Source organism: Egretta garzetta, unplaced genomic scaffold (genome assembly GCF_000687185.1).
Source record: "Egretta garzetta isolate BGI_Z169 unplaced genomic scaffold, ASM68718v1 scaffold18, whole genome shotgun sequence".
NCBI lineage: Eukaryota > Metazoa > Chordata > Aves > Pelecaniformes > Ardeidae > Egretta > Egretta garzetta.
Window position 1 is genome coordinate 4,137,641 of NW_009260616.1, and position 15,711 is coordinate 4,153,351.

Sequence of the window (15,711 nt, forward strand, 5' to 3'; positions counted from 1 at the left end):
GCTGTTCACAAGATGAGGGCGATGGGGACTGACAGAAAAAAACCTGCCTCAACCCAACATCACTATGCAAGTCCCTTGGTTTTTCGTCAATAATTTACTCTAGGCACAATATAGAACCGCGCAAGGTATTCCAAAGAACATGAAAATAGAGGGAGCATCGCGGAAAAAAATACCTCAAACGCAAGCAAGGACTGTACACGCCCAGTTTCATACAGATTGTACAGGCAATGCAGCTGTAAAGTTAAACCACATTGATCGCTGCTTAAATAGTGTAAAAAAATCCAAATGAAGCATGATCTAATGAAGCCTGGTGTTTGCAATCAGTTAGTGACAGCAGTGGAAAGCCCACCCGCCTGCACCAGGGCTTGCACTGGAAGATACGCTTTCGATACAGCTTTGTCAGCATGTCCACCTAGTGGAAACCCTGAGCTGGCTGTCGCTTCTGTCTTTTTTTTCTCTTTTTTTTTTTTTTTTTTTTTTAACTAATTGAGCTACATTACTTCCTGGATGACATCAGCTAAATGGGAAAGAAACCCAAACAAGTCTTCAGGCAGTTGTTTTGCTATGCTGGGTAAGGCTGGGTCCGATCCAGTTTGGTTGTGCCAATAAAACACTGGACTGCATCTCTCCTGCGGAGGGAAGTGCCTCTTCTGCAGGTTCAGCTGCAGGATCAGGAATCATTTTCCAGGGATCGTGCACAGGTCAGGCATTTATAGAAAGGTAGAACTGATACGTGAGAGATGGTGAAAGGGAGATTTGCATAATCAAGGGACAAGGCACTTTTCTATAATAAATGTTCTGAATGGGCAAATTTGCTGCATATTGACTGAAAGGCCTGGGAAAAAATTGCTGTTTCTTTTCCTATTTTTTTTTTTAATCAGCTGCACCTAATTTGTCATGGTTCTAGCCTTAGATCTTGCCTAGTGATAGGGAATTAGCCTGCATGGTCTAAAAGATATATGTAGCAGATAAGGAGGGTTTTAACAGTTGGCCCATTTTTCGGCACATTCAGCTGAAGCAGAGGTACTGACTGACACATCTTTTCGGATAGTGAGTTTGTAACAGTACCAGCCCATTACAAGGGGTTCGCAGTGTTACGTTTTGGTTAAGGCTACTGTCAAAAATTACTTGACAGCTTCCTTTTGAAATGCAATACTTTTTCCCCAGCTCTTGAGATATGCTTTTAACCGTCTTGCCTTTGGGAATGTGATTCACGAAGCCAAGTTAGGCATCCAGCTTTTCACAGAGTAAGTAGCGTGACATAGACTTAGGGTTCCCAGGGCTCACAAGCTGGATTCATGACACCCAACATGCTGTTTGGAAGGAGGCTTCGGCCAGTTGAGGGCCAGATGTGTATGAAATGCTCTCTGTCTCTTTGATTTTGGCGCTTGGCTGCAGTTCTAAATTCAGTATGCAAGGAAAATGTGATTCACAGCCGCAATAGCTTTGCTTGATCTTCAGTGCTTTGAGAATAAGGGACTGCCTCATGCTTTTCTTTAAGAGCCCAGAAGAGAGAAGTGTTGACCACTTATTTAGGAGTCCTGTGGTTAGAGCACTTGCTCAGGAAGTTGGAGATCTGTGTTCAACACATTTTGTAGTCTCAGGGGATTTAAATTATCCTCTTTTGCCTTGTAGTAATATCTTGGAGAACTTGTACATTCCTCACCACCTTTCATTTGAAGTAGTGCTGTGATTCAGAGAGGAGTGCAGAACTCTGAAGGCAAAGAGGAGAAAAGTTTTCCATGAGGAGTTTTGCTCAACAGCCCTGAAGTGAGAACACTCCACTCCCAGAGAAGCCTACAGCCTAAGAGCTAGGGCACTCATCTGAGAGCTGTGAGATGTCAGTTTATTCCCTTCCCAATGAAATAGGTGTGGAAGATTGGTCTCTTACTTGAGGATAAAAAACAGAAGAAAGAAAATTAAATTCTATGCCAGCCTTTCTCAAACATATCCTCTAGTGAAACATGTGAGATGAATGTGGCTAATATCCAAACTTTTATATACTGTAGAAATGGAGCAGGAGTATGAAGCTATAAGCTCGCAGAACTTCTTACTCCACTCCTTCAACTCTTTTCTGGCATGGCTCATGATGCTATGAAAGGTATCTTTTCTACGAGTATCTTTGGAAATATCCTTAATAACTCCTTCCACCCTCACCAGAAGGAGGGGAGCATTCAGTTCTCAAAATGAAGGGTCTGTAGTACATGCAGCTTTCAGTGCTTATTGGGAGGGTTGGCTGAAAGTGTCCAGTTAAGCGTCCAGCTCAGGGTAGAAAAGCTCTGCCCTTTCTCTCTTCTCCAACATTTCAGAAGGCCCAGAAGATTAACTGTAAGAAATACTGCCTGAAGAAAATACTTGACTCTCGTTCTATGAAACCATGAAAGATTAAAAGCATTTTCTTCAACGCTGCAAGAAACCTGAGTCTAGAATTTGAACTCTGGCCACTTGCAGGATCGTGTTCAGTACTAGCATGGAGCTATCATTCTCAACCCCAGTTGGCATCTTTGAGAATATCTCACTTAAGTTACTCCTTGCTTTTTGTCTTTTTTTTATTGCTTCTGTTATAGACTCTTTGCAGTCCCTCAGAGTATATAACCCCAAGGAAAAGTGGTTAGAGTGGAGATTACTAATCTGGTAACCCCGCTAAGGAAGAAAAGCGTATTATAATAGATGATTGAAAGTATCAAGAGGTCCTAAAAAGAAAGGACACAGTGAATTGCTCATTTATTTCTTTATATTAGGAATGCTTGATTTGGGCACAATTTTAATTCCATATTTAATGGCTCCTCAGCTATTTCATAAAAAACAAAGCTGAAAATGTTCCCGACCTTTTGTCACCCCAATCACATGTAATGCCACGTGGATTGTGTAAAATGCCCTCGTGTAATAGTTGAAGTGGTGTCCTCATGCCTCTCTCTTCCCAATGGCTGTTTGCCTAACTCAATGAGTTAATTCTGCTCAACAGCATGTTTTAATAGCACAAGTACAGACGTGGCTTGCTAACTGTACCCTGATTGACTGAGGCATTGCTCCGGCTTTATTTTCAAGACTATTTTAAAGCCACTTTCTCTTTCTGTGGGTCTTACACAGCTTTGGGGTTATAAGCAGCAGAGGTTAAGTATTTAGTTATTTTCTTAGTTAATCTTTCCTGTTGAAAATATTCCACTGCTTACTGGCTCTGTCATCTGGAAAAAAAGTAGTGCACCTTTTTCCAGTGGTTCTAATTAGGACCACTACATGCTTCCTCTTCACAGACTTTTGTTCAAAATTCTTGTGGCCAGTTCCATCAGTCCTTGACAGATTCTCTTACCCCAAGCCACAGAAGCCTTTTGGTGATGGAGAATTAAGTTTTTTTTTTAATTTTCCTGTCTGTTCTATGTTTATTCTCACTCACCTTGACACGTAGTAATGCGTAGTAATGCATCAGATGTGTCCAGCTACCAGCTGATGGGCTGTGTGAATTGGTTTTTGGTAAAATCACTCCCACAGCAGTGGCTCTTGGCTGCATAATTCCAGCTGCTGTGTGTGCATGCAACACACATGTCCCTGCTCAGATCTTACAGAATTGTGAATTATTTGTCTTCTCTAAATGAAATCCAGGAGTTTCAGCCTCAGTTCAAATCCGATCTTTTATCCTACTGAAACTCCTTTGTTTGATTTACTGCTTGGGCTAAATGATGCAGAAAAAATCGGAGCTAATCTGACCTTTGCTCTTGCTGTTTGGCTAAACCAGGATCTTATTGAAAACCGAGATAAGAAAAATGGCTTTGCCATTTTTTGTCTGTATGATAGTGAGCCTTACTTGCCTCAGCTGTAAAATAAGAGCTAACCTATTTCACAGTGAAACGATGTGTATGGAGTTTGCTTTGATATCCTGATATGAAATGTTGGTTTGGGGTGCAAAGTTTTGCTTTGTTTTCGTTAGAAATTAAACTCTTCCTAGTTTTCAATGCTCAATTACTAATCCAAGGTCTTGTAGTCCACCATTGGCAAGCTATCCTAGACCTGGTTCATTTCACTTTTTTGGCTGTCTTCCTGAAACACAGGTCTCCTTTCTCCTCCACATATGTCTAATTGTCCCTGAGCTTTCTACTTTGTTGGCAGTTGTATTGCTTCAGTCTCATCTGATGCTCTGGTCCATTGCTGCAACCCTAAGCTTGCAGTGTGTAATGGTCTTCTGAATTCAAAGCATCTCTGAGGCTTTGTGTCCCCCAAAAGCACTAGGCAGTATGGGATCCCAGACTCAAGAATTACAAGAGTGAATTAGCAGCAAGCAGCTTTCAGACAGGCAGATTTCTATTTAAGATGAGACTCGGGAAAATAGGCAAGGCTGAAAAGGGAAGATAACTATTGAGTCAGAAGCAAGTGTTTCTTAGGGAAACCCTCCTGACTCAAAGAAGATGCTGAAGACTGAAGAATGTATTTTTCACTTTTGGACATGTTGTCTGGGGCATGAAAATCTTTGTGCATGTAGAGTATTGTCTTGAGAAAAGGGTAAATATTTATATGTAAATCAAATCTACAAAGAGGGGTACAAGTGGGAGTGAGTCCTCTAAGCTTCTTGTAGTTTCATGTCTCTATATGTTTCTCTACTTCTCTTTTAGACATTGAACTGTTCTCTTAATGTCCCTGCCAACAGGGTGGGAACCTGCCTACAGGGCAGTTGCAAACATGGGAAGTCAGTAGTTAGCTTTTGTAACAGTGGTTGAAAACCAATATCTTCAGACAATATATCTACTGTAGGAGATGATAGTATCTGGTATTTTCTCAGGTTAACCAGTAACTGGCTACATTTGAAAAATATTCATGGTCTGTTCCTTCTTTTTGGCTCATCATTGGGCATCAGCTGTTTTGCTCAAATGAAAACAATTTGGCATGTCTTTCCCCTTCGATTTGAATCAACAGACGAGAGATGGCAAAATAAGTTAATTGTTAACGTATGTACATGAACACAGAGGACAAATTCCAAACAAAGCAGAATGAGGCACCTGGGTAAGGTTGTCATGCTCCTGGAATCACCCGTTAAATATAGCTTTACCTTGTTGTTCCACCTTTTGCACCCAAAGCTTAGTGCAGTTTTTTTCATAGCCATACACCTTATTATTTGATCTATATTAGGAAGTCATTGATTTGTAAACTGCACTGAAAATATCTTTAAAATTAGGATTTATTTTTTTTTAATCAGTAAGGAGTGTTCCCTGATAAACAGCAAAGTTCACCACATAACATTTAAGCAGCTGCAAGTAATTTATTCTTCTCTCTTGTTGGAGTGGAAGAAAGAATAAATCCATGCTACCTAGCAGGCAGGGAAAAGTCATGTTTCTCTAATGGTTTGGTCTGGCATGACCTACCCCATGCCTTCTTCAAGAGCTGGAATGTACTGCTTTTGAAAAAACAGATGGGGTTGTCTTTAAAGATCTTTATCAGAAGTGGTTTGGTGTCATGATGTCTTTTACTACAACCTCACCATCTCTCTTCAAAGAAAGATTTTCTGCCGTGTGTTGCCTCATGTTTTTTCCTCTATTTCAGTTCATAGTGACAATTTGATAGTGCAGAACTCAGGTGGCCAGAAAAATTAATAGCCAAGTGTTTGCCTCAGAATGGTAATAGAAAATCTTTTATCCCACACTACTAAAAAGTAACATGCTGTTTGCCAAAGTTGTATCAGGACATTTGAAAAAATTGCAAAGAACTCTAAATATAGTGGAAAGAAAGTTAAGAAGTTATTTTCTGACCAATACTGTGCTGCTTTGTTTGGTCTCTTAAAAGGGTTGTTGCGCTGGGGAAGGCTGACTTGCCCACTCACTAGTCCTGTCCTATTAACAGTCCTACTGGGGCTGCAGAGAGGCCTCCACAAGGTCTTTTTGCACCTCTGGTTATTCAATCCATCACTGATGTGTTTGTGTCACACATAGTCATCCTGTGGTCTTGTAGAAAGGTGATAGCTTCATCTAAGGTGCCCATTAGCACTTCATAGCAAAAGTGGGAGATTAGGAACATGGGCTGGTGCTGGACTTCCAGGCTACAGACTTCCCTCATGTGCCCCTATATCCAGTTGTCCTGAAGGACCAGCCTTCTGGTATTCTCTCATCCTTCCGTACCCTGCACAGAAGAAGACATCCCCCTCCAGCCTGGAGCTGACCCTGTTGGCACATCCTGAAAGGGTCATCAGTCCAGCGACTGTCTTCCATGAGGCAAAACTACAGGCCTGACCCAGAATAAATCAAGACTGACAACACAAATATGAATGATTTGTCTATGAAATATGGACCATACAGCACACAAACTGCTGGTGAAGGTAATACGTGTGTGGAAGGAAAAGTAAGGAATAGAAAACAGGCAACTGGGAACAAAATTCTGTCCCTGAGGCACTGTGTCAGGAAACCAGACATTGTCATGAGACATTATCTATTGCCCACTAGAGTCACAATCCATAGTTATTGTCCAGGACAAGATATCTTTATAGTTGTCTCTTGCACTAGCCAGAAGCAAGAAGGAGACCTTGAAACAGCTATCCCTCACCTCCTCTACACACCAGCATTTCTTAGCCTTACTGACCTGCAGTCATCCAGATGTTGACCATGACAGTTCACAGTGACCAGAGAAAGTACAGCCATGGTATAAGCCTTTCAAAATTATGGGTGAGGTCTTTCTTAGAGCCAGTTTTATACTGTTACTGCTGTTAGATACTGCCTAATTGTGTCCTATTTTAGTCAATCAGATTACTTAATGTGATGTGGAAATAATCTGTGTAATGGGGTGTCAGCCATGTGCTCTGAAGCCTTGACCAACAAATTCTGCTTAGGAGCAGTGCTTTTCCCTGCAGCTGTTCATAAGTACGGCTTGGAGGTTAAGCCACCAGGACAGCAGGGTTGCTACCATGCTTGTCTGTGAATGGCTCATCAATGGTCAATGCAGTGAACTAAGTACTGAGGTGAATGCCTAAATACATAAGAAAAGCAGAAATAATATTAAGAACTAGGAAATCTGAATGGGTCGCTTTAGGTTAATGCACTAACCTAAAATGAGTTTCTCCACTGTCTGTCCCAAAACAGGATGGGTGGATATGGAAAGTGGCTCCATAAATAGAAGTTGCTGAGTTGTGTCCTCTGTTAGGCCTGTCTAGCACTCCTTATCCTTAGCTTTCCTTCAATTTTTAGCTGTGGAGATTTTATCTGAGCTGCCTGTCATTGAGATGGAGAACTAGATGGCGTATCAAAGCAAGTCTAAACATTTGGGAATACGGGAAGTAACCAGCCTTAAAATGAAAAAATACCAGCCAGATATTTTTATAATAGTAATAAAATAAAATACAAATAATCTTTAAAAAATTACAAAGATAAATTTCACTTGAAGGGATATTAGTAACCCAGTCATATGATATTTTCAATGTTTACCACTCCATTGCCAGTGTGTTTTCCTTTACTGTAGGTTAGATTGATACTAGTGAAGGACTCATGAGGTGGCAACCGGCCAGTACTAAAATTTCTCTCTCATACTATCTGTACAAACCTGACAGAGAGAGTATGTCCTGCCTAAACATTTCCCACAGGAAGAAAATAAAAGTAGTAGGAAAGAACATAGTTCCCTGACTGAACTATTTGCTCAGCAAGGTATTGCTAAAGAGACTTGAATGAATTTTGGTTCAGTTTAGGCTTTTTCTTAAAACAGCTTTGTATGATTAAATAAACAAGCCCTGCATAACCATAAGTAAAGTATACCAGGTTGCCTTGTCTCCAAGAAGGGTACTGGCCCCTCATAAGATGTCCTTTTCATTCACTTTTTTCCTTTCTCCTCCCACATATCCAACAATAAAGCAATAAACCACAGAAAAATAATTTTCATTTGTTTTTGTTTGCTTTTAATTAAAAACATTAATAAAGGATTTAAGTAAGTTTTCTTATACCGTATAGAAATCTATTAGTTATAACTTAACTTAATTAGTTATAACTAAAAACTCCGCTGTGGACATTATTCAAAGACATAAAACTGCAATGAATGGACAAGCAAATATGCTTGTTTGTTTTTTATTAAGTGCAGAACTCAGATGTTTGCAAACATAAATCTAATCCTGCAATCAGTTATACTCAGGTTGATTGTAGTCATCAAAAGGGATCATGAGGTCAGGCTGTAGTGCTCTGTAGACTGACAAAATGTGTCTCTCTTTCACTAAATCTTAAGTCAGAGGGGTCTGGCTGGCTCTGTTTGGGCCTTGGTGAAGATGAATTTTCAGGATGTGGTGCAAAATGTGGACTGAAATAATGTTGATAAGTGAAGAAACACATCAAGAAGAGGAAAATTTATGCTTGACCTTTTTGTGAGTGGTTCTTAACAAAGTCCTGATCTGTGATCCCACTAAATCTCAGGCTACCTCCTTGAGCCCAGGCATGAGTAGTCAAGAATACTGCTCCCTCCTCTCTTTTAACTCACCCTAATTGTTGTCCTTGTTAGACTTAAATACACTAAAAGGCTACTGAGAAACTTCAGTCAATGTGGGATGCAGTCAAATCTAGGTATCAGAAAGTATTCTACCATACTCCATGATCTAAAATAGCTCCTAGCTATTTTTAGGTGAAATGTAAACTACTGCTATAGATCCCTTCTGTAAATGGTCTGGGTCTTGGTATATTAGAAAAATCTCTTTGCAAAGGTGATATTACTAGTTTTTAATATGGATATTAAAATCAGTTGATTATTTTCTTCTGTTGTTGTTTGTTGTTCTTCTTGCCTATAATTTAGGAGGTCAAGACACTAAATAGTCCAGTAAATATATGTTAAAATATTTTGTCAACATAATTTGTTATTAATAAGTATTACCAAAAAAGATCTTACAAATCAAGATAAATTGTATATATTCAAGCTTTCTCTTCCTTTTCTAGCTTGTAAACAAAGATAATTAAAGTAATAGGAGAGGATACACTCTGGAGGAAGAAGGGGAGTATTGTGCAAGGCTACCGTTAGTCTAGTAAGGGCTGTTTCCATGGACTCCTCTGTAGTCAGTGAAGAAAGATGAGCCCTTTCAGATATGATAAAGTATAGCTGCTTTGGGCTTTTGTTCTGAATCTTTTCTGGAAGAAGTGATCTCTCTCCATCAGCAACAGAGAAAACTCCTGGAGCTTATAGAGTAATGCCTGTGATAATCACCCAGGAGCAGCAGACAAGCACCAGTGGTTTCTTCCAGAGGTGTAGGAAAGCTCTGGAGATTTTGTTTTCTGAATCAGATGGGGAAGCAGGCAAGTGAATGAGCTGGTATATAATATCAAGAGAACGACCAGTCTTGCCTGACAGCAATATGTGCTAGTAGCTCTGTATCCTTGTTCATAAAGCATGAACTATTAGTGAAAACAGGCTTTCCTCTCTTACAGTGCTCTCACAAGCACTGAGTAAAACATTTTCCAGTCACTGCTTTAATGAAAAGTAACAGAATTGCACTCTGACACGTTCCCGTCACAGAGCTGGTTCAAAAGCTGTGGTGAGATGCACTGAGCTGCAGTTCATTATCTGTGTTCTTAACTGTAATGCTGATACGTCATCTTTTTCTTCCCACCAAGGATATACATCTGTCCCTTGTTGGGGGTGAATCCTATAGTCCTGATCATCCTTTGCCTTTCACCTTTGCAAGGTACTTAATGCCTTCTTTGCCCCAGTCTTTAACAGTAAGGTCAGCTGTTCTCCGGGTACCCAGCCCCCTGAGCCAGAAGACAGGGATGGGGAACAAAGCTTCCATGATCCAAGAGGAAATGGTTAGTGACCTGCTCAGCCAATTAGACATACACAAGTCTATGGGGCTGGATGGGGTCCACCCAAGGGTACTGAGGGAGCTGGCAGATGTGCTCACCAAGCCCCTTTCCATCATCTATCAGCAGTCCTGGATGACTGGGGAAGTTCCACTTGACTGAAGGTCGGCAAATGTTACGCTCATTTACAAGAAGGGATGGAGGGAGGATCCGGGGAACTACAGGCCTGTCAGTCTGACCTCGGTGCTGCGGAAGGTCATGGAGCAGATCATCTTGAGTGCTATCACTCGGCATGTCCAGGACAACCAGGTGATCAGGCCCAGTCAACCTGGGTTTGTGAAAGGCAGATCCAGCTTGACCAACCTGATCTCCTTCTATGGCAAGGTGGCACCCGCCTAGTGGATGAGGGAAAGGCTGTGGTTGTTGTCTACCTGGACTTCAGTAAAGCACTGTTTCCCGCAGCATTCTCCTGGAGAGACTGGCTGCTCATGACTTAGATGGCTGTTTGCTTTGCTTGGTAAAAGACTGGCTGGATGGCCAGGCACAAAGAGTTGTGGTGAATGGAGTTAAATTCAGTTGGCGGCCAGTCACAAGTGGTGTTCCCCAGGGCTCAGTGTTGGGGCCAGTTTTGTTTAACATCTTTATCAGTGACCCAGATGAGGGGATTGAGCGCACCCTCAGCAAGTTTGCAGATGACACTAAGCTGGGTAGAAGTGTCAATCTGCTTGAGGGTAAGAAAGCTCTGAAGAGGGACCTGGGCAGGCTGGATCGATGGGCCGAGGCCAACTGTATGAGGTGCAACAAGGCCAAGTACCAGGTCCTGCACTTGCATCACAACAACCCCATGCAGTGCTACAGGCTTGGGGAAGAGTGGCTGGAAAGCTTCCTGGCAGAGAGGGATCTGGGGGTACTGTTTGACAGCTGACTGAATATGAGCCAGTAGTGTGCCCCGGTGGCCACGAAGGCCCACGGAGAAGAACATTGAGGTGCTGGACTGTGTCCAGAGAAGGGCAATGAAGTTGGTGAGGGGTCTGAAGCACAAGTCTGATGAGAAGCAGCTGAGGGAACTGGGGATTGTTTAGCCTGAAGAAAAGGAGGCTGACGGGAGACCTTATCGCCCTCTACAACTGCCTGACAGGAGGCTGTAGTGAGGTGGGGGTCAGTCTCTTCTCCCAGGTAACGAGTGATAGGATGAGAGGAAATGGTGTCAAGTTGCACCAGGGCAGGTTTAGGTTGGACATGAGGAAACATTTCTTCACCAAAAGGATTGTCAGACATTGGAATGGGCTGGCCAGGGAAGTGGTGCCCGGGGGGTATTTAAAAGATGGATAGACGAGGTGCTTAGAGACGTGGTTTAGCAGTGGAGAGGTACTGTTGGACTCAATGATCTTAAAGGTCTTTTTCAACCAAATGGTTCCATGATTCTATGATAAGGGTTTTTTACCTTGTGAAAAGGTAATAGAGTATCCAGTCTGATCTGGTGTTGTGGTTTAACCCTGGCTGGCAACTAAGCCACACACAGCCGCTCACTCACTCACCCCACAGTGGGATGGGGGAGAGAAACAGAACAGTAAAAGTGAGAAAACTTGTAATATAAGGTTAATATAAGGAAATAAAGACAGGTCAATAGGGAAAGCAAAAGCTGTGCACGCAAGCAAAGCAAAGCAACGAATTCATTCACCACTTCCCATGGGCAGGCAGGTGCTCAGCCATCTCTAGGAAATCAGGGCTCCATCATGCGTAACAGTAACTTGGGAAGACAAAATGCCATCACTCCGAATGTCCCTCCCCTTCATTTTTCCCCCAGCTTTATATACTGAGCAGGACGTCATATGGTCTGGAATAGCCCTTTGGCCAGTTGGGGTCAGCTGTCCTGGCTGTGCCACCTCCCAGCTTCTCGTGCTGCGAAGACCTTGACTGGTGCAAGCCCTGCTTAGCAATAACTAAAACATCAACATTCTTCTTATACTAAATCCGAAACAAGGCACTATATCAGCTACTAGGAAGAAAATTAACTCTGTCCCAGCCGAAACCAGGGCATCTGGCAGTGCCAATGGGCTCTGAAATGTACACGCTAAGTACTGAAAGCCTGTGCAGTTCAGCTTTTTTAAAAGTGATGTAAGAAATAATAGTCAGCCCTCCAATACCTTGGATGTATTCCTTTCCCCTCAAGCCACTGGTTGTTATATTACCCTCACAAAATAGTTTCTGTCTTGTAAAAGCCGTGACCATGTAAAGCCTCTCCTGTGCAGTGACTCAGGCAAACAGAAGTGTTGTACGTGGGGAAGCTCCTTCCTTATGTATCAGTGTGAAGAACTGAGATAAATTAACTCAATCAAAGAGAAAAACTTCCCAGCGTGCTCAAATACAATATTGTAGTTTTCCCATTAGTGTGGGAAAAATAGCGATGTGCTGTGGCTAGTGTTAATGCGAGTGTCTTTTCTTTCAGATCGCAGTCGAAGGAGTCCCTCTGTCCTTGGGCTTCCTTTAAGGCTACCTTTAAACATGCTCTTTTTGCTTGTTCAGGAAGGTGTCATTAAACATCAATAACCTTTTATTACTGAATTTAGCTGGATTTGAATGGGTGACCTAGAGATTAAAATTTCAGACTCTGTTACTAATTGACAGAGTCATTTGAATCCCTGAAGGATTTATTATATAGTACCCGGACTTAGATATTTTCTTCTTTCATTTCACAAAGGTGATTTTCACATGTCTTTTGTGATTTGAAAGCTACCGCTTATTGCAGAGCAAATTTAGTATGCTTACTCATCGCTTTGCAGTGATGGGCCCTAGTCTTCCTGGCCCTGACTCCTGCAAACCTTCAGTCATGTTCTTTTTAAACACAGAGTTAAGTATGTTCCTAAAGGCTGCACCGAGGCAGGAATTTATCAGGCTAAGCTCTGCCTCCCAAGTCTGCCCTTGGGGAAGTGCTATATGCTGGTTTTTCATTGGGTGTGAAAAGGTAGGATAGATATTAGTAAAATACGTCTTTGCTTATTTGTAATTATAACAGCTTTATATGAAACACAAAGTGTAGGTTTTGAGTGGAAAAAATGGTTTTTCTACCACATGAGATGCTCAAACCACAGGAAACCGCTAGCTGTGAGAATATCTGACACTGTTTCACTGGAAACCAGTGAACAGCTAAGGATGTTTGGGCTGAATATTGGATTTAAGAGTAAATAACCACACCTCAAGTACAGTAAATTTGTTCAGGCATCTGCATGTCAGTGACCTAAGTAATTAGAAAATATTATTTGGAGATTAAAAGTACTAGAACTACGAAATTCCTTCTTCTCTATATCAACAGTGACTGAAAGAACCAGACAGCTAAATCTCTGAGGACTGAATTGTAATCCCATGTAAACATTTCATTGACAAAGTTCAGCACAATTTTGGTCTGCAGGACCAAATTTTGCATCTACAGGATGCATCACTGTATCATTAAAGCACATCATTTACATATCCAAATAAAGATCTGGGAGAAAAGAAACTAGCACAAACAGAAGCAGAAGATTCGGACAACTTTTACAACAGTGAGGCTTCTATGGCCCAAGTTGATAGGATTTGGGGTTGAAGTGCATGGGAAGGGGGAAGGTCTATGTTTGGGGGATTTTTTTGTTCAAGTGTATTGTGTTCTTGTGTTTCTGCTTTCCAGGAAGGAGTATATGCAGAGGCAACTGCATCTTTGATGCAACACCAGCCAAGAAGCAGCACCACTACCAGAGCTATTATCTGTATCTTCAACTACATATATATTTGTGTATAGAGATGTATAGTTTAAATACAACCTTGCAGTAAACAGAAGTCCCATCTGAGCCAAGTAATTTTTTTTTAGAATTTTGGAATGGGCTCCTGAGAGTTGTTCAGCTGTTCTGTGACAATGTAATTAAAAGCAGAACATTGTTTAGAGCAAATGAGACTGTCTTCATGAATAACTTATATTCTACAAGAGCTGACTTTGTGTCAGCGTGTATAGAATAGCCAGAAAACGAAGTGATGGATGCCTCATTTGCATAGTTTAAAATCAGTGGGCATTCTTTTTTTTTTTTTTCCCACATGGGTTCCTTAACCAGAAAAAAGATGTTTGGCCGGATGGCTAAAGAAGAGATACTTCGAAGAAGCAGAGCACAAGGGAAACAAGATGGCACCAGAAGAGAAATGAGAAGGCGCTTGCTGATCTGGAAGCAGTAGAGTGGAATTGTTTTCTGCCATTCACGCAGGTGAAATAGAAGTCTGCATTGATATATTTCTGGAAAAGGAATAAGCAAAAGTGTTTCTCTAAATGTCTCATGAGAGTTCATCTTTTTATTAGTCAACGCCTTTTATCTGAGACCACAATTCCAGTCCCAGCTACAGATTTTTTTGCCTGCATGTCATGAATTTTGTTTACCGTGTTGCCACTGCACAAAGCCCTTCAGTAGTAGCACAACTCCCCTCAAGTCAGAAAATACTGATCTATGAAAACCCCTCCACATTTTCTGTTTTCCTAACTTGTTTGGAATGCATTTTTTATTTTTATGACAGTAAAATCTGTTGCCAGATTAATTTTTCAACCTTTCCAATCTGCCATAAATATAAAGGTAAAAGTCCTAGAGAACACTGGGAGATGGCAGAGTGACTTTTTATCTTTCTTGGAAGGAGACAGAAATTGGTATATATAGCATTTATTAACAAACTTGAGTGAGATTATATAATGCCCTCTGGATTTTCAATCTACATTTTAACCCAAACTTTGGAGCAACTTAAGAGAGATTTTCATTCAGAGCGGCTTTCCTTTATGTTAGGTTGATTCCAGTATATGAAGGGACACGATCTGGAGGGCATAGTAGGTGCTACGCTCATCTCCAGTACGGCTACGTTCCATACAGAGCATAGTCATGTTCCTTACTCCTGAGTCTCAAGGTTTTGATATAAGAAGGTCTTAATAATTGAGACTACAAAGTAATCAGGTTTTATTTTTTCAGGTTGAAAGGGCACTATGCCTTTTTGCTGTAAAAAAAAAACCCATATGCTTTTAGCTATATGACATAACTCTACCTTCTAATAAATTGCTCTATTTCCAGCAGCAGCAGCAAGAAGAACAGAATCCCCTTCCCTAAACTTTTAGAATTATTTTTTTCTTATAGGTACAGATCAGAAAATAAGGCAGAAGGCCACGTCTTAATTGCTGTCTGCACAGAGATCAGCAACAGCGTGTTAGTGAACGCATTTGTCAGTGCACTGTGACATAGCTACCCCACCGTGACAGCAGGCTGCTTCCTCTTCTCTGTCCCCACCTTATCACGTATCTGATTGTGGGATAGACAGTATGGAGCATGCCATGGTTCGCCCTGTGGTAACCCAGTGCCTGCAGGCAGTGCTGGGGGCAGTGCCGGGGTTTAGGCTGCATGTTCGCAGGCACCAGGAGGAAATGGGACCTGCAACAGGAGCAGGTCCCCTTCGCCCAAGAGGCAGGCAAAGCTGTATGTTCTTTGCTCCTGCAGCTGCCTCCTCGTTGGAAGGCTGGTGCAGAAGTTGGCTGCAGACCACCTGATTTCCACCACCAGAATGGCGTTCTCCTTCTCTCACCCCGGCAGTGAAGCAGGACCGGGGCTGTGAAAAGATCTTTTCTGTTTGTGTAAAGGGAATATTTCTGCATCTTTAGCAGATAGCTGGGTTAGTGACAGGGTAAAAATGACAAAATACAAGGATAATACACGGAGACTAGTCTTAACAAGAAATTGCAGACATCACCTATAATTTTTACTGAGCAAAACACATGCTATTTTATCACTTTCCAGTACTGGATCAAACTAATCTCAGTTTCTTTTTTGGGAGAGGGAGACTTAGATGAAATGATATTTGGGTGGAGGTGCATTTAATAACATTTTATGACATATTTTTTATAACAAGCATAAAGCTTGTAATTTTTGCTTCTCTACCATAAGAAAAATGACATTCTGAACGCTGTAAGACTACAGTTGCGGCA

At 41.5% G+C, this 15,711-nt stretch overlaps 1 long non-coding RNA gene across 1 annotated transcript in view; it reads left to right on the top strand.

The window, feature by feature from the left end:
* Nucleotides 1–13,957, top strand: part of LOC118452929 — a 15,599-nt gene extending 1,642 nt beyond the window's left edge. The window contains exons 2-3 of the long non-coding RNA XR_004842811.1: nt 13,399–13,477; nt 13,824–13,957. This is a non-coding gene — a long non-coding RNA (uncharacterized LOC118452929). The remainder of the gene's footprint in view (nt 1–13,398; nt 13,478–13,823) is intronic.
* Nucleotides 13,958–15,711: the final 1,754 nt, after the last annotated feature.